General features: G+C 44.0%; 1 long non-coding RNA gene across 1 annotated transcript in view; it reads left to right on the top strand.

Moving 5' to 3' along the window:
* The first annotated feature begins 8,001 nt into the window (after positions 1–8,001).
* Positions 8,002–16,638, top strand: part of LOC118009368 — a 64,805-nt gene continuing 56,168 nt past the window's right edge. The window contains exon 1 of the long non-coding RNA XR_004678905.1: positions 8,002–8,076. This is a non-coding gene — a long non-coding RNA (uncharacterized LOC118009368). The remainder of the gene's footprint in view (positions 8,077–16,638) is intronic.

The following is a 16,638-nucleotide window of genomic DNA, read 5'->3' as shown; positions in this document are numbered from 1 at the left end:
TTCTTATCTGGTTTGTGAAACTGCTTGTCTGTGCCACAGCCATTCTGACTAGCTGTGGTGTTGGACTGACCTCTGAATGGACTGGTGGGGGGATACACAGCGCCCTGTCTGGGCAGTGAGGTGCAGAGCCAGCCTTATTCAGGATGGTTGAAATAGCTTCTGTTTGTCAGACATGTTCCTGCTTTCAGAAACAGAGAGGCATCTGGGATAGGAGAATGTCAGCTATCCCATCTTCACTATGCTCTTTACTTTTCAAAAGAGCAACATTTGAACAGCATCCATTCCTAAGACTTGTCCTCAAGCCCCAAAGCTTCCTTACCCAGTGGAAATCAACCTCATTTTAAATCAGTCTATGTGTCTGCATTTGGCTTTTAAGATTTTTGTGAACTTCATCAACATTACTGACGAACTGGGAGATGCCCAAATCTCAACAGAAATCAATCAAGTGCTATAATTTTTGGGGAAGGAAAAAAAGTTGCTTTGTTTTCTGACTTATACCAAAAACAACAGCTCCAATCTGTCATTATGACTGAGAACGTGTCACAACAATCTGTTTTTATTCTTTAGGAAAGAAGAACAACATCTTCTTCTCCTCCAGCTATATCTAATTTGGAAAATTTGCAAGCTGACATGCAACTTGATTAAAATGGCCTGGAGCCACCAATTCTTTTAAAATGCAACTCAGTGCTCACAACCCCAGACCTTAGTCCAGTTATCTCCTTCACAGCTTGCTTTTTGGAGGGAGCTAAGAGGATGCAGGTTGGGGTGGGGAAGGGCTTAATGTTATAATCCACATAGAGATTTTAAATTATTTTTTATTTTCCCTTTTCAGCTCTACTGTCACAATGGATTTCCTTCTTCACCTAGTGAAGAGGAACAATCGTGGGACGTCTCTGAGAGACTAGTGTGGATTTCATAGTGCTTAGCACAGAGCAGGCACATGATCCAAATGAAGCATCCATGTTGGAGTTGGAGACTGTTTTGGCAGTGTGGTTTTACTCCCATTCCACACTTTTAGAAAATACATACAGATCTGTCCTAGCTTGAGTTGGCTTACTAGGTCTTTGTCAAATCCTGGCTACACTGAGAGTAATGATATTTCCTTTTAGGGAAACCAATGGGTAAGACAAACAATAACTATTTGGCCCATTCTAGGACTAGGAATCACGGGATTTCACAGAAGGGAAGCTGAGGCAGTGTTCAGGAATCAGAGTGTGGGATTGCTTTCTAAATACACTCTTATGAATATCTCATTTTTTCTTGATGGCATCTAAAAGTGTGTGTTATTGGCCCATCAGTGAGGAAGGTTGTTGATGCAGGAGGTGTTAATGTGGGGCTGGCATGGGTACCCACAGCTGTATTGTTCACTAAGACAATGTATAATTACTAGGAGACAATATATAATTATATGTTGAATTGTGTGCACAAACTCTAAGTGTTGGCCTTCTATCTTAGAGAGAGGAGAGCTAATACTGGTTGAGACCGTGTAAATGCAGACACTCATTTGTCAGGGAATGTACAGTAATGAGAATCATTTCTGAATCCTGTTGCCTTGGCAACCTATTCTAAAATGATGTAGATAAAGAGCTAGCAACACTTATCAATGAAGCCAGCATGTCTTGGGAAGGAAAGCTGCCGAAAATAAGGCATGAAGCATCAGACCAAACTGATTCTTACGGGGATGGCCCTCTTCAAAATTGGGCCAAGATGTGAAATGAGGGATCAAGCATTAAGGTCATGACTATCATCAATACCCCACAAGACACCCTGGTCAAACACAAATCCGCTGTCAAGGTTGTGGGGATATTAATCAACTCAGGCTCCAGCTTTTGCCCATAGTAGCTCTTCTGAATGGGTCATTTTTGTGTGGTTGGACAGTAGCTGAGATACCAGAGGGGACATTCTAGGGTGAGTGAGTATAGATCAGCTCCCTGTTTGGAAGACATAAGGCTCAGAGTGTGGCAAGAACGTCTGGACACTTCTCTTTTCCCTGGCTCTCTCATGTCTAATGTGAATACATGATCTGATTTGGAAGAATTGATATAGTTAGCTCCTTTTTAAAGATGAGGAAAGTAAGGCTGAAGACAGTGAAGTAACTTGTTTAGGTCATGTCTTGGAGACAAGTTAGGACCAGCATCGGGGACTTGATCTGTTCTCCCCAACAGCTGGAGTGGAATCCCTCAGGAATCCCATTATCCACCTACCTGACCTCAGAACCTGCACATTTTTTTCCATTTCTGATTCAGCACAGACCTGATAAGGGCTTAGTCTGTGATTCTGGGTTTGAATCCTGCCTAAGCTGTGCACACGAAACTCTAAATCAGCAACAAGGCTCCTGGGGGATGGGTGGGGTGGGGGCAGGCAGCTCCTGTGTCACCGGGGGCTGAGGCAGGCGAGGCCTCTCCAGAGCCTGCACCTGGGTCAGGTGCCTCCTGTGGGGAAGTGAGGCTGACATGCCTTTCTGGACAACTTATTTTATCCTGAGAATATCAATAGAGAGATTGTAAGACTGCATTTTGAAAGTTGTTTTTTTTTTTAAGATTTTATTTATTTATTTGGGAGAGAGAGTGAGAGATCACAAGCAGGAGGAGGAGCAAAAGGAGAAGCAGACCCCCCTCCCCCCACCCCCCGCTGAGCCAGGAGCCTGACTTGGGGCTCGATCCCAGGACCTTGAGATCATGACCTGAGCCCAAGGCAGCCGCTTAACCAACTGAGCCACACAGGTGCCCCTGAAAGTTTCTCTTAATAGTAGTAAATTTTGTCCAGATTTTTTAAAACCTATTTTAGTTGTGTTCTTTTAAATTATATTCCATCAAGGTCAGGCTGACTAGAATCAGACCAAAACAATAACCCAAGCATCTTCCAGATATGGAACTTCAATAATTGTTTACATTACCATGAATCTTGAGATTGAAAGAGTGAAGGGGTTCTAATTTGCATGTTGTTAAAGGTCATCTATGAAGAACACAGAGATTACACTTAATACTGTATTGCATATTTGGGAGTTGCTAAGAGGGTAGATAAGTTCTCATCACAAGAAAAACAACATGTTGTAGCTAAGTATGGTGATGGACGTTAACTAGAATTATTGTGGTGATCATTTTGCAATATATACAAATATCAAGTCATTTTGTTAAACACCTGAAACTAATATAATGTTATATTCAATTATACTTCAATTTGAGGAAAAAAAGAAAAGCAAAGGAAAGAAAATCCCAAACAAAGAAAACCACCCAAAACCACTCAGAGGAAAAGATGAAGGCATACATTGCTTGCGGTGGCATATGTTTACCTCTTGGCTCCTAAGCGGAGCAAAATGCTTATTTAAAAGCCCTTTGCCCTTGTTAATTACCGAGTCACAGATTAGAGAGGGCTGCTTCCTCCGGCTCTGTTCCTTCATATGCCACAGCTCTTCTTTCCCTCCCTCCCTCCCTCCCTCCCTCTTTTCCTATTTTTTTGAGCACTTACTGTTTATCAAACACAGCTCTGGACACTAGGGATATGAAGGTGGCTGAGGCACAAACCTGCCCATATGGGGCTCCTCTTCCGGTTGGAAATAGACACAAGGTTTTGATGACTACTGGCCAAAGTATTATGGGCACACAAAGAAGAGAAATGGGGTCAAGGTCAGGGAAGGGCTCATGGTGCAAGCAACATTTCAGCTGGGCTCCAGAGGTGGGTAGGAATTTGCCAATTGGAGAAAGGATTTGTGGGAGAGGAAGGGGCTTTCTAGGCAAAAGGAACGGCATGATTAAAGGCATGAGGATAAAAGTGCTGGTTTAGGGAATGTATTTAGTTATTAGATGTTGTGGAGATAGCCTACCAAAATTTGTGCTGTCCCTTTAATACCACAGACCAGTTGCCCAGCCACAGACTACATTTCCTAAGCCCCTTTGCATCTAGATGGGACCATGTGACTAGGCAGTCAAAAGGTGAGCCTGCTTTTCCCTTTTGTCTTTCCCATCTGCTGACTGGGATCCTGAGGATTTTGAATCTTAGGCCAGAAAAAAGCCAGAAAATGGGAGTAATCAGGGCCCTGACTCACCTTGTGGGAGGGCACCCACGGACGACTAACACCTGCATTGTACCATGTGATACGGAGGAAACTTGTGTTGTGGAAGTCACTGAAATTTGGGGCTTTCTTTGTTATAGCAGCTGACATTCATTCCCCTAACAGACTCACTGCATGTCCCCAGAGCATCCCAACAAGCGTTCAATGCCAAGAGTCTACAGTCGCCTAAATTTAGGAAACACTGAATTCAACAGGTTGAGTGCCAGCAGTCTGGTATAGAGTTTTTGTTTGGTTTGGTTTGGTTTTTTAGAGTAGGCTCCACACCCCACATGGGGCTTGAACTCACAACCTTGAGATCAAGAGTTGCATGCTCCACTGATTGAGCCAGCCAGGTGCCCTGGTATAGAGTTTTAATGTACAAAACTATATGAGTCTCCAGGAGAAATTTAGCATACAGTGTTTTCTGAATGTCTTTGGCCATGTGTCACTTTTCTGTTTTTAATACTTATGAACAAATTGTAATTCTGTCGAAGTCAGAGGAGGCAGGTGTTGAGTATCAGGGATAGAGTAGGAAAGGGAGGGGGCCGTGTAGGCTGCTTCCTCTCCCCCCACCCTCCCTCACACTCCGGCTTCTTAGCTCTTCACTCAGTCCTGAAGTGAGTCATGCTTTGTGTTGTGTTTCTGGCCTTTGCACGCAAGGCTCCGCCTGGATTGTTCTCCCCTCATCTATTCTACTTTCTAAAGCCCTGCTTCCTCTGTGAACTGCCTCTGAATCCTTGTTCTGAATCCTCTGGTGTTAGAGCTGAAAGATAATCGAGAGACTGTATAATTGAGGGCTTGCCTTTTATGAAGGTGAAAAACTGAGACCCAGGAAGATAAACTGAGGCCTGAGGAGGTAAGCTGAGGCTGGGGAGGTAAACTGAGGCCCAGGGAGGGAAACCAATGAACAGGTTGGTTTGTTTAGTGACTGGACTGCAAGTTTTCCACCGTCAGAGAAATGATCCTTCCTGTGACAACAAATGTGGAGTTACCTCATCTGTGAAGTTTCTGAGCCTTTCATCTGGACTTTATGTTTCCTCTGGCCTTTTTTCCTCCTCATTACCTGCCTTCAGAGAGGTTCTGCAGTGGAGGTCTCTCGGTTTAGGTAGCTGATCCTATACATTACCCAGTCATATGTATATGTCCCTGAAATACCCTGGCTTCCCCTCGGGGCCTCTTCCATAACCTGACATTTTGGCAGGGTCTTGGAGGGCTGTGGGCCTGGAGGAGAGCTGGCCGTCTTTTGCCTGCTCCCAACCCCAGTGGCATGGCAGACTCCTTCTGGCATGCTGGGGGCAGAGGGCTCTGCATGCATGGCCCTCCATGCAGAGTGTAGCCACCCACAGGACTATTTTGTGCATTCTTTCTGCCAGTCTCAGGCCTCCCTTACAATAGCAGTAGTGTATTTCTTTGGCTTGGATAGTGTTTGAATTAAACAAACATAAGCAGAGCTGCTGGTTGGTGGAACGGAAAGGTTGGGCTGCATCATTTGTGGCCACCTCTGGTTCTGGGAAGCCAAGCCCAGCCCTGTTTCTCTGAGTCAGAGTTTCCTGCCTGTGTCCTTGCAGGAAAGGCAAATCATAGTTGATTGGCCAGTTGCTCAGTGCATGATAAAAACTTACAAACCTAAGCCACAGTATTAAAATTTACACATTCACAGTGTTGTACAGCACATGAAGATGTCTCATTTTGCAGATGGGGGTGCTGAGCCAGAGGGATGAAGTGAGATAGTTGCTCAAGCAGCGAGAGCCCGAGCTGGGGCTCCCACTCAAGGCTCCCGTGACCCCACGTCCCATCCTCTCCGCTGCATTGTCCTTTGAGGGCCTGTCAGCTTCACAATAAGATGACAGTTCCATATAAACCTCTGCTCCCAGGTAAATCACCAGGCTTCGGCCCCTGGGGTGTCAGATACCAGCTCAGCTCTGCGCAGCTGCCCCCCCATTCTGACTCCTCGATTCCCTACACCAGATCTATTTGCCCCTTTTCTGGGGCTCTGATGAGCATCATGGAACCTCCATCTCTAGGCTCAGAGATGACTTCACTAATGACTGATTACTGACGTTGTCCCCTTATGCTCCTTCTTTTTTGGTTCTGTCCATTTGTGGAATATGACAACTGGCATGATGGAGAAAGTGAGGGGCTAGGAGTCAAGTAGCTGCTCTGAGTCCTGGCTTTGCATTGTGTTGTATGACCAGGAAACCTCCTGTATGTGGATCTGATTCCCTCATCTAGAAAACAAAGGGGTTGGGCAAAATCTATCTGGTCCCACACCATTCTAAAATTCTGTGCTTGTCTTTATAAAGGTAAGCAAGCAAACCAAACAAAACCCCAATTACCTCCCCGAACAAACATACCCTCAAATCCACATCCAGTAGGGATGGCATTTGTGATTTGGGTGTTGGCATTCAGGAATGTGGTTGTAAGATTCTAATATGCTTGCTGCTAAAATTTTGTCAGAAAATTTGAAGCAATGCATGCTGGTAGACTTTAATCCCTGAAAGTCCTCTAAGCAATATTTCTAATATACATTTTGTCAAAGACTTGATGCTCTCTGCTTAGGTATTTCTAACAAGCGCTCTCTCCAAACAAATCTCTTTGAAAATGCATTAGATAACACAGTTCCTTCAATTCCATATCTTCCTTTCTGTCTAAACTGAAAAAGCCAGTTCACATTATTAATGACAAGTCATTTTGCAGAGTGCCCGGGTTAATAGAAGAGATAACTGGCAAAATATAAATGTGTAATACTAACATGCTGCAGATAAAACAGAGGTCTAATGCTGAATGCATAATGTGGAGGAAGGAAGAAGTTCCTGGCTGGTACCAAATTCCTGCTGAGGGAACCGGAAAGCCATGGTCACCAGCTGGTCTGTTGGTTTCCCAACTTGCTACTTGAACCCCACTCCTAGGATTTCAGGGCTTAAAAAGGGTCCTTAGGGAATTTTGAGAATGAGGAAACTAAGCCCAGTCAGGTGGGACGACTCACCTAAAGAAACACTACCAGTGTCCTCAGGGAACTGTGCTGGCTGCCATTTTAAGACTTTGCCCGTGATTCTGCCTATCCAGGTGCCTCCCTGGTCTTTCCCACATCAGCCCAGCCCAGGGAGAGAGAGAGCAGCGCCTTAACAAATTAAATTCAGAGCACAGTGGATTCAAATTCCAGCCTCATTGGCTCTCTATTTGTGTGGTTTTAGGAAAGTCACCTCACCTCGCCTACACCTCAGTCTCCCCCACTGTCAGATGAGTGTTCATACAGGTAAAGCCCTTTGTACTCCAGTGAGTGTTCAGAAAAGTTAGTGATTTTCATCAATATTCTGTGATCTGTAAGTTTGTTTTTGTTTATGCAATCTCTATCTGGAAGCAGAGGATAGGACTGGAGGACCTCTTGACATCATACCTGGCTTAAGAATTGTGTGTTTTCTTGATAGTCCTCAAGTTCAGTATCAGAAGGAATGTGGTAGTTGGCTCTTCTCTGTCCGTTGAACTTCAAGACAAGAGGGAAGGCACATAAATGGTAGCTGAGGTCACTGGAGTGTGCTCTGATTTGGCTGTTTGTGTCTGGCCCCCCACATTCATATGTTGAAATCCTAATGCCCATTGTGTTGGTATTTGGAGGTGGGGCCTCTGGGAGGTGCTTCAGTCACAGGGTGAAGCCCTCATGCTCATATAAAAGAGATCCCAGAGAACTTTCTCCCCATTTCTGCCATATGAGGACAGAGAGAGGAGTCAGCCTGTCTGCAGTCCGGAAGAGAGCCTGCACCAGACTTTGAATCTGCCAGCACCATGATCTTGAACTCCCGAACCTCCAGAACTGTGAGAAGTAAATGTTTGCTGTTTGTAAGCGCACCCAGCCTATGGTATCTTGTTACAGCAGTCCGAATGGCCTAAGACAGGGTGGATTCCTTAACTCCAAGAGTGTGGAATCTCCTTCAGTGGTAATTTGAAACAGAACAGTGTCCATCTCACGTGAAGGACACAGAGGACAAGAGCTACCCTAAGGGACACCTCCTAGCCTTTCAACTGTGGTAAGTCTGGGCCTCCCACAGCAAAGTTTAATGAGTTGTTCTCATTTTATAAATATTAAATAAATTTAATTCTCCAGGTCCCAGTAAGGAAGGTCCCATTATCCTCCATGAGGATAATGAGAAAATTAAAAACAGAATTTGAGCTGGATGAACTGTGTTGAAGAGCTGGGACTTTGTACTCAAATATGCATGTATGTGTGCTTTCCAGCTGCATGACCTTGGGCAGGTGACCTCATCTCCTGAAACCTCAGTTTCTGCATCTATAAAATGGGAGAAATGTCATTTCCTTCCTTACAGGGGTGCACTGAGAATTGATGAGGCAAAACATACACTGCCTGGCATGTAGTAAGGAATGCTAGTTACTATTATGGCTAATTTTTAAAAGTGGTTTTAAAAAGCTAATGCCTCTTTTAGTTACCATCTTTATTTTTTTAAAAAATTTTATTTATTTATTTGTCAGAGAGAGAGAGCACAAGCAGGGGGATCGGCAGGCAGAGTGAGAAACAGGCCCCCCGCTGAGCAAGGAACCCGATGTGGGACTCGATCCCAGGACCTGGGATCATGACCTGGGTGGAAGGCAGACGCTTAACTGACTGAGCCACCCAGGCGTCACTAGTTATAATCTTTAGATGTCAAAAATATTTAAAAGTGTCTCAGGATAAATGTTCAAGGAGAAAGGATTTTTGTCTTTTATTTTTCCATTAATCCTCCCATCATTTAAACAGTAAACAGGTGAGGGGGCAGGCATCCTTTCTCATTTCACAGGGATTTTTTGAATGGAAAGTTCTGGAGCTGGCTCTGGGAGAAAAATCTAGTGTGTCTAAACAACACAAACTATTTGGAAAAACAAACAAAGCTGATCGATCTGAGTTGATTGTTTTTAGAAATAACAAATTGGGGCACCTGGGTGGCTTAGTCAGTTAAGTGGCTGGCTCTTGACCTCAGCTTAGGTCTTAATCTCAGGGTCCTGAGTTCAAGTCCCGAGCTGGGCTTTATGCTTGGTGTGGAGCCTACCTAAAAAAAAAGAAAAAGAAAGAGCAAATTGGCTAAATCAACTACTCCCTCCCTTCTTCCACCAGCCAGTTTTTGGGTAGAAATAGCCTCATTATGAAATCTGACCAACGGTTGATTCTGGATAATTCAATCTCCGGGTAAAAACAATCTGGAATGTTTTGTGAAAGACCTTGAAAGATTTCTGAGCAGGAAATGGAAGCCTGAAGAGACAGAGAGTGAATAAATTCAGGTTTTTAGTTTCTGGTGACTATGATTCACACCCAGCAACAAACTGATTGCTGTCCTCTGATACCCATCCTCCCCCCTCACGTGATGAGTTGGAGTCACTCTACTCTCTGTCTGGAAGGATCACTGGAAGAAACCACAGAGATTAAGAGCGGACCATACCCTCATTTGGTAGATGAAGAAATCAAGATCTAATGAGTTTGTATGACAAGTGTCTATTACTCTTTGGTATTTTCCTCTTGATCTCAAGACAGTGCTCCATTGTCTTCAAGCAAGAGCCATTGGAGGGGTATTTCCAACCATTTTCTAGTTTCCATGTTATTCACAAAACAGAAAGGTGTCTATTCAAAATGTCAAAGTGCCAGCTCTTTAGATCTGGGTGCATTGGTCTGTTTCCCTGGCAGAGGGTGGGGAGGAGGCAGGGCATCTGGGATTGGGGGTTGGTGGGGGAGTTGGGGGGAGAGGATGTCATGGGCAGGGCGAAGAAGACCTTCACTGCCACCTTGTGGTCACCTGGAGCCACAGAGGGTCATAGCTCTGGAGATCTGGTCTGTAGCTTCTTTCTTCTGCTAGCCTGAGATCTGTATCATTTCGGACAGCATTGCTTCCATGGAACTTCTGTTATCATTTTTCATTCCAGTGCATTTTTACTTTCTTTAGCCCCAGGAAAAGGGAAGTTGTTGAGAGCTAGCAAAATTCTATACTCTGGAAAAATATCTGCAGAGAGGAAGAAGTCAGGATCTAGGGAAGGGTTTTTATTATTATTATTATTTTTTAAAGATTTTATTTATCTATTTGACAGAGAGAGATACAGTGAGAGAGAGAGAGCACAAGCAGGGGGAGTGGGAGAGGGAGAAGCAGACTCCCTGCTGAGCAGGGAGCCCGATGCGGGTCTTGATTCCAGGACCCTGGGATCACGACCTGAGCGGAAGGCAGATGCTCAATGACTGAGCCACCCAGGTGCCCCGGGAAGGGCTTTTAAAGATGAAATGTTGGGGCACCTGGGTGGCTCAGTCGTTAAGCGTCTGCCTTTGGCTCAGGTCATGATCCCAGGGTCCTGGGATCGAGTCCCACATCGGGTTCCCTCCTCGGCGAGAAGCCTGCTCTCCCTCTCCCACTCCCGCTGCTTGTGTTCCTGCTCTCGCTATCTCTGTCTCTGTCAAATAAATAAATAAAATCATTAAAAAAAAAAAGATGAAATGTTGGAGATCCTTGTTTCATCTTGCTGTAGCATCTCTCTTACAAGAGCAGAGATTTATGGGGCAAAAGTCAGGCCCAGAGTTGGCATCTGTCATTGTCATCCGCTGGTCAACTGGGGAAGTCTGGACAGATGAAGATTCATTTATTATCTCATTTAGTGCCCTGGATTGCAGTCCAAATTAGTTCTCCCATCACATTCTGAGAGTCTCAGATTCAATATTGTCAGTTGAAATACTAACGATATTTTTCAGTGCAAAAAAAAAAAAATGACTTTCAAGGCATGTATTATGGAAAGGATTATAATAAATTAAATGCCTAAACTGGCAGAGTGCAAACAATTTTGACTCAGATCTAAATGTTTGCACTGGCTGTTTAAACATTTAATTTGTTAGAATGGAAGTACCACCACAGAATGAGCATGTTAATTAAACTCGGGCTTCAGGAACGTGAATCATCCCACGTACACAGAGCGTGACAAACCCGGACAGCAAGAGCCAATGTGCGTTGATTTCTCATTCTCCAAATGAACACTTTCCATCTTTAAACCCTGCAGACATCAGTGATTTTTAATGAATTGTTCTGTCTTTCTGAGGTGACTTTTAGATTATGCTGTAAGATATTGTTAGTCCGGGAAACAACTTTGCTAATTAAGTTTCAGGGATGTTATCACCCATAGATAATTGATTAAAGTGGTTACATGCATGATCTGTGGTGTGACTTAACATTAAGAAATAGAAAAATGTAAAGACTAGGAGCTACAAAAACAAAACCTCTAAAGACCAGCTTATCAAAAACAAATAATGTTCATCAATATCATCACCAACATCATCAAAACCATTATCTTCACCAACATCACCACCGTCATCCCCATCACATCTTTTGAGGCAGTGGAATATCCCAGCTGAAATTTTCTTTTCTTTTTAAAGATTTTATTTATTTATTTGAGAGAGAGAGGGAGAGAGAGAGAGCACACATGAGCAGCCAGGGCAGAGGGAGAGGGAGAGATAATCTCAAGCAGACTCCGCACTGAGTGCGGAGCCCAATGGGGACTCGATTGCACAACCCTGAGATCATGCCCTGAGGTGAAACCAAGAGTTGGACACTTAATGACTGAGCCACCCAGGCACCCCCTGCTGAAATTTTCTTGTCTGGCCCTGTTTCTGCCACAGATTGGTCACATGATGTTGTTTAAGGCTCTTATCTTCTCTAAACTTCAGGTACCTCATTTGTAAAATGAGGGATTTTTTTTTTAACTTTAAAGATTTGTTTTTATTTATTTTAGAGGTGGGGAGGGGCAGAGGGAGAGAGAGTCTTAAGCACACTCTGTGCTGAGCGCGTAGCCCCACGTGGGGCTCCACAGGGGCCGAGATCATGACGTGAGCAGAAACCAGGGTCCAATGCTCAACGGACTGCACCACCCAGGTGCCCTGAGGGTGTTTGTATTAGACTAAGACTGAGGTGTTTAACAAAGAGCACTCCAAATCCAGTGACTTAAATAACATAGTTCATTTCTTCAGTAGACATAACTGAGTTATTTCAGGCCAGCAGGGAGCTCTTGACTACTTACTTGAAAACCCTTGGCAGCTCCCCATTGCCTGCAGACCCAACTTCAAGGTCCTTTACAATCTGATCCCAACTCCTACTTCCAGCCTACCCACGCTTTGTCCTTCTACTTCTGCCTGTGTCTTTGCCACGCTGTTCCCTCTGTTTGGAATGCCCTCCTGCTCTTCTATTGATGTTTTATTCATTCATGGTCTAACCCATATGCTGCTTCCTTTATGAAGCCTTATAATTTCCCTCCTCTGGTCCTTGACATCCTGTTACAACATTCATTTTTTCTTCCTCTGCCTTCTGATATCTTTACCTCTTTTGTAGTGTTGAATGCCATTAGCCTTCTAATTTAGTTATTTATGCAAAGGGACTTTATATTCCTAGAGGCAACCGATTGCATATTATTTATCTTTCTCATCTTCTCTCTCCTTCCTTGCCTTGCCTGATTTCCAGCATTGTTCCTTGCCCAATAAATGTATGTTGAACTGAATGAAATAAAAAGTAGTTACAGATAGGAAAACTCAGTCATCAAAATAGCAACCATTTGCTAACTCAAGGGGCCAATTAGGCAATGGGCTGTTTATTGGAAAATTCTAGATGTGGATCAAAACAGTTCCAATTAGATTCACATCCTATGCGAGACCAAGAATAGCATACAGAAATACTCCTTGGGCCCTACATCCATGTGGAATAGTGTTCCACTCATGTTTATTAGGAAGAACACTCTTCCTGAATCCGCATGATTTTTTCTGAGAACTTTGTCCATGAGCCATGTGAAAATTTTCTTTTGAATTTGTATATGCACATAGACGCTGTATAACATATACGTTAAGTCTATCTCCACTGGTGGAATTTCTACCTCCATTCTACCCAATGGCTATGTCAGAATCCATGAATTAATTGCCTGAGGGAGTTTCATCTCAAACAGGAACGCGGCTCAGGGAATCAAGGGCAGGGAACTCAGAGCTTTGAGCCCTGCCATGGTTTTGCTGTGCAGTTGGGCAAACGCCCCTCCCTCGCTCAAACCTCAGTCTTCTCATTTGTAGATGAGGCAGCTACGACGCCCCCCTGCTCACAGGGCTGTTTGCACAGATGATGGCAGCTCATTAGAGGAGCGCTTTGAAGAGATCATATGGAATCCTGTCGGGTACTGTGGGGAGGCTAACCTCCAGGCTTATGAAAATGGATATTAAAACCATGCATCTGCTTGTTCCAGTCACTGAGTGCACATGAACAGTCCCTTAGTTGTATTTATAACACTGCCGTTTTTTTCCGAAGAAAGAAATTAGTTTTTTCAAATTTTTACAAACGCAACCACGAGTTAGTCTGCTTGAATGAATTTCAAATCATAATTTAGATAGTGTCAGGATGGCCATAAAACTTATGAAATAGAGCAGGGGTGGGGAAAGAAGAGAAAGCAGGAGGGAGAGATGCAGACAGCTCTGCCTTTCTGCCTGGCAATTTTCTTTTTCTTTTTTTTTCCCCCTCTATGCCCTTCAATCCCCTAGAACATGTAAACCTTTCTGCTCCTCTTCGTTTAAATGAATCTGGCCAGGTGGCATTAATGCTTATAAAGGTAAATGGAAACTGCAGAGATGGATGTAGTCTGTCATCTCATTCAGGGTTTTTCAATTCTTTGTAACTGTCATCTTACATCTCACCTATGATTGGAACCAACCTAGCTCAAGATGGTGAAGTTGAAGACATCAGAGTGTGTGCCCTCACCTTCCCCTTCTGCCCTTGTTTTTCCACTTGATTCATTTATCCCTCAGGAGTTACATGCCAGGTCCTCCTCCGGTATAGTCCTATGTACGGCGAAGACTCAAATACGAATGGGGCCAGTCTCTGCTTATAAGAAACCCACTGTGTTGTGGATGTGCTACCAGTTTTCAGGGCGACAAGGCTTATACCCACAAACGAATCTGTACGGGTGCATTTTTAAGAGCAGGAGGAGTTTGGGGGAGGGCAAAAGACCCTTCTGAGACAGGGGTTGTCTCAGGAATCATATGGCAGAGCTTACGTTGCTTGTGCATGACAGGACCTTATTGTAAGAAAGAATTTTAGGGCTCCTGGGTGCCCTAAACATCTAACTTTGGCTCAGGTCACGATCTCAGGGTCCTGGGACCAAACCCCAGGTCGGGCTCTCCCCGCAGCAGAGAGTCTGCTTGTCCCTCTCCCTCTCCTGCCCCTCTCTCCTGCTCGTGCTCTGTCTCTCTCTCAAATAAATAAGTAAGTAAATCTTTTTTTTTTTTTTTAAAGAAGGAATTTTGTCATCTCCATATGATCACTGGGAGGCCTTTGGAATGAGGTTAAATAGCCCCTGCATCAACACACACACACACACACACATACACACACACACAGGAGGTGAGGAATAACAATCGTTTTACACTTGTCTTCATTAGGGACCATTTGGTCACAATTTGCTCAGGCTGGCTTAGGCAAAAATGAAAATTTGTCTCCTAGAATACAGGAGTAGAGATGGCAACAGGGATCCCAGGAGGCTGAGTCCAGGAACTGAAAAGCCACCAGGAGCTGTGTCAGCTACCCTGTGGGGCCTCAGGGTCTCTGCTTTCCTTTGTCAGCTTGATGGACTTTTCTTTGCTTGGCTGACTGTTTTTCTTAGGTCGCATAGGCACGAAGCATATCTGCCTCTCCTCTGATCTATCAAAAGTCCCAGGGTCCCAATGCCAAATTCCCCCGAGAAATGACTCTGATTGATCATTAGATTGGCCTAACAAAGGACTCACTTAATTCAGTCAACACCTGAAATGACAGAATTACATGGCCATAACACAAGATGGCCATTTGCTTGCTTGGAGATAATATAGATAGCTTTTGGTATTCTTGGGTCCTGAGAGCGGAGAGATCTGGGTTTGGAGCTTGTCTTTGGGACTTACTAGCTGTATAACTGTGGGTAAGTTATGAGATTACCCATCTCCCCCATCTTAGCCTTCATCTCTGGGTCACAGAAAGTTTTTATAAGAATTAGTGTATGAATTAGTGTATATTAAATGAGGAAATGCATATAAAGTAACTAGCATAATACCTGACACTCACAGCACATAATAAAACAAAAAAGTTTGTTCACATCTCCCTTGGATATAAATCAAATTCTGGCAAACTGGTTCCTTTTGGGTGTTCCTTGGGGTGTTCAACATATAAGCAAATTGTATAAGGAATACTTCGGAGCACATAGGGGAGTGGATCAATCAGAACGTAAGAGGCTACTTTTCTTTCTCTCCAATTTTCTCAATTCAGTGACACCAGAAATGGAAAGGAATTCCTCAAATGGATGGCATTGGAAAGAGCCAAGAAAACCATAGTCCTAACCCCCCCCAGAAGAAAACAACTGTAGTGTTAGAGAAGAAGGAGGGAAACTCTGAGCTCAGCTTCAGCAAAGTTAAGGAGCAGGAAGAGGGTCCTGCGGTAGTTGTGAGGAACTCAGTTGAGAGCTGCACTCAGATGGGAGGGTCTAGTTGCCATTCTCCCTAACCTCTTGCCGAAAAGCAAGTGTGGCTAAAAGGCAGAGGAGGGGAAGGTGCATTGCGGGGGAAGGTCTCTCGGGTGATCGGAGCATCTGGGAGTGAAATAACCAAGGTGACCTTGAGGGAGTTCCAGACTTCATAAGAGATACAAAGTAGAGAGAAGAAGGAAAGACCTTCTTCCAGGAGGGAAATCACTGAAATTCTTCATTGCTAGAGTAGAGTCCCCTTTACTTTGGCAGTTGGGGTGAGGTCCGCAGCTGCCTTCTGCCCCACGCCCTAGCTTCTCTGCTGGGATGGCCCCCTCACAAAGAACCCTTGCAGGAGAAATATCTTTTGGGGAAACCAGTCAACACAATTGCAGAAGGAAGATTTGTCAGCTACTCACACTGATCACAGTATGAAGGGGCAACCAACGAGTATCAGACACTTGAGGAGAACAACAGCATGAAAGAGAAGCACGAAGATTAGCTAGAAGAGCTGCTGATCTTGGAGGAAAGAGGGACAACTCGGGAAACAGAAGTTTGGAAAAAAAACTGCGAGGGAGGTGTGCACTCATTAAAACAATAACAGAAATAGGCTGCTCTGAAAAAGAAAGACTCAGAGAGCAAGGAATAGTTCCAGGAAGTTAAAAATATGAAATGGAAAATTCAATACAGGGACTGAGCAATAGAAGAGTCCACATTAGTGACGTGGAAGATAAGGCTCAGGAAATCTATCTGAATTCAGAACAAAAAAATACACAGAGATGAAAAATACAGGAAAAAGTGAAAAGACAAGAAGCATCAATCCAGGAAGGCCCCAAATACCAACTGGATAGGAATTCCAGAGTCAGAGAACATGGGACAAAGGAAAGAAGGAAATCATGGAGGAAATAGTTCTTTACACTAAAGAGAGACAAGAATTGTCTGTTTTAAAGTAGTCATTGGAAACCACTGGAACTAATGTAAAAAGACCCACACCAGAAAATCCTGTGAAATGAACAAATTCCAAGGGTAAGAGAAAAATCTGGAAAGCTTCCAGAAAAAGCAAAATCTTATCTACTATTGTGGACAATGGTAGTTATAGTTTTGCCTTTCTTGTTTGT

This window comes from Mirounga leonina, unplaced genomic scaffold, assembly GCF_011800145.1.
Source record: "Mirounga leonina isolate KUSES-001 unplaced genomic scaffold, KU_Mleo_1.0 Mir_127, whole genome shotgun sequence".
Classification (NCBI taxonomy): Eukaryota; Metazoa; Chordata; class Mammalia; order Carnivora; family Phocidae; genus Mirounga; species Mirounga leonina.
Note: the sequence above shows the minus strand (reverse complement) of the source record. Positions and strands in the feature narration are given on the sequence as shown.